The following is a 2,687-nucleotide window of genomic DNA, read 5'->3' on the forward strand; positions in this document are numbered from 1 at the left end:
CCCTTACACCCTCCCCCTCTAAAAAAAATTCCTCTATGAATCGAGAAAGAAAGAAAAATGAAAAGAAAGCACCAAAAGAAAAAGAAAAAGAAATCCTCCCAATATGTTCCTGTGAATTGTGATGTGATGTAAGCAAACCAATGGCATAACTCGCCCCAGAAAGAAAAAAAATTATTCAAAACACTACAAAATCAGAAAGAAAAAGGAAAAGAAAAAGGAAAAACGTAACCAGCTGAAGAAGAAGAAAAAAAATTCTAAAGACTGAATTTGATGAATTCGTGACTCTTGACATGATTGTGTTCGTAGCCGTCGTCGCGCTTCCTGCTGTTGATGACAAAGAAGCGGTCCAAAGATGTGCTCACAGAGTGGCCGTGGAATTGCTTTTACAACGGTGTAGAGGTAGAGGCGGTGCGCATACTAAGGAGGGTCACTTACTTTTGGACTCTAGTCCTATACTAGACTTCTTCATCCCTCCACATGTATGGTTTGAGCTTTGAAATATGAAAGATCGGGTGGGTTCTGTCTCCTTCCGCCAGTTCAAGTTCATAATTTTGTCCATTGTTCATAACCGTCTTGATTTTGTAAGGTCCGTCAAAGCGTGCTCTCAATTTTGATACCGTACGACCTTTCCCACCAACGATCTGCTGTCGATCCTGACTGTCCACCAATACCCAGTCACCCAATTCTAATTGACCTGTTCCTTTTCTTCTTTTGTTGTACTGAAGTGCTTGATCCACACGACTCGCCCAAAGCTTGTCTCTCCAGGTTGCCCAATCAGCTCTTCTTTTTTCGATCCAGCGATGCGCGTCACTTTCTTGAATCTTCTGACCCAAATTTGTTGGAAAAAGACGAGGCTGTCGGGCAAAAACAAATTCAAAAGGGCTGATTCCGGTTGAAGAGTTCATGGCCGAATTGATTGCAAACTCTACCGCAGGTAATGACTCTAACCATTTGGTGTGCCGGGATGCCGCTAGATGACGTAAAATCTGACCCAGAGTCTTGTTAGACCGCTCGCTACGTCCATCTGTTTGCGGGTGATAGGAGGTAGAAAGTTTGACCTTGATGTTGAGGCGCTCGTTAAGGTGTTGCCAGAATCGCGATATCCAAGTCTTATCCCTGTCGCCGATCATGGATGATGGTGCCCCGAAGATAGATAGCCACGAATGGAATAGACGCCGTGCAGTTTTCTCAGCCGAGTCTTTTTGTGAAACCGGTATTAGTCGGACAAACCCTGATAAGCGGCATGTGCATGAGAGTACCATGTCAAGACCATTGACTTTCGGGAAAGGGCCAACAAAGTCTAGGCTAATGTGTTCGAGTGGTGCATGAGGAACTTCGGTGGTTTGTAAGCGTCCAGATATTAATGTTGTTCTCGCCTTGTTGCGTTGACAACTGTCACAACTTGACACAAATGTTTTCACGTCAGTGGTCAATCCCGGCCAAAAGAATTCTTTCCGAAGCTGCTCAACAGTCTTGACCATTCCTAGATGACCGAGCGTGCTATGTACACGAGATATGAGGTCCTGTCGCAGTTGCTTGATGTTGGGAATGACCAAACGTCCCTCAATGTACATGAGTTTGTCAATCATCAGACTGTCGTCCCGTAGCGGTAGTGTCAAGGACAACTTGGAACAGAAAGGGTCGGATTTGTAACCAAGCACTATCATCTGACGGGTGTTTTCATCTATTTCGGCTTTGATCTCCATTGCGGCAACTTCTTCTCTTCGTGACAGTGCATCCGCGACAGAGTTATCGGGTCCCTTGAGGTACTTAAAGTCCAAATCGAAGTCTGCGAGCGTCTCGAGCCACCTTGCTTGACGTCTGCTCAAGTTCCGCTGTTTCAGGATGTGCACCAAGCTATGATGATCCGACATAACATTGATTTTTAACCCTAATAGCAACAACTTCCACTTTTGTAAGGCGTTGATGACTGCTAAAAGTTCTTGTTCATGGACTGGGTAGTTGCGTTCCGCTGGTGACATCGTTCGACTTTCGTATGCAATCGGTAAAGACGTATCCCAATTCTTGCCTTGAAATAGAGCCACACCCAAACCGTATCCGCTAGCATCTGAGAAAAGCCACAATGGATCTTCGGAGTCATAATCTATTTTCTTCAGTACAGGAAGAGTCGTTATCAACCTTTTAATGTTTTCAAAAGCAGCTTCTTCCTTTGTACCCCACCGATAGTCTCCCGGATTCTTCTTCGAGCTTGTTAGCGGTGCAAGCGTAGCAACATATTGGCCTAGTCCATCAACAAATTTTTTCAGCCATTGTACCGTGCCTAGAAAAGAGTTCAGTCCTTTAGGTGATTTAGGGCTCCTCCAGGAGGTTATCTTGTCTACTTGAATTGGGTCAGGCCTGATGCCATCCTCACTGATCTCGTGACCAAGAAAGGATATCTTGCGCCTAAATAGTTTACTTTTGCGGGATGAGCAATATAAGTTGGCTTGTTTGAGGCGCGTCAGGACTTCCCTCAAATGCTTTTCGTGTTCCTCCACTGTATCTGAAAAAATGACTATATCATCTATGTATACCACACATATCTTCCCGATCAAATCCCCTAGAGCTTCTTCACAACGGGCCTGATGTGTCGCAGGAGCATTGCATAGCCCCATTGGCATAACCACCCACTCGTACATGCCCCATGGTGTTTTTACAGCCGCTAGTGGTATGTCTTCCTCCCTCAT

This window comes from Melampsora larici-populina (genome assembly GCF_000204055.1).
Source record: "Melampsora larici-populina 98AG31 unplaced genomic scaffold MELLAscaffold_61, whole genome shotgun sequence".
NCBI classification, from domain to species: domain Eukaryota; kingdom Fungi; phylum Basidiomycota; class Pucciniomycetes; order Pucciniales; family Melampsoraceae; genus Melampsora; species Melampsora laricis-populina.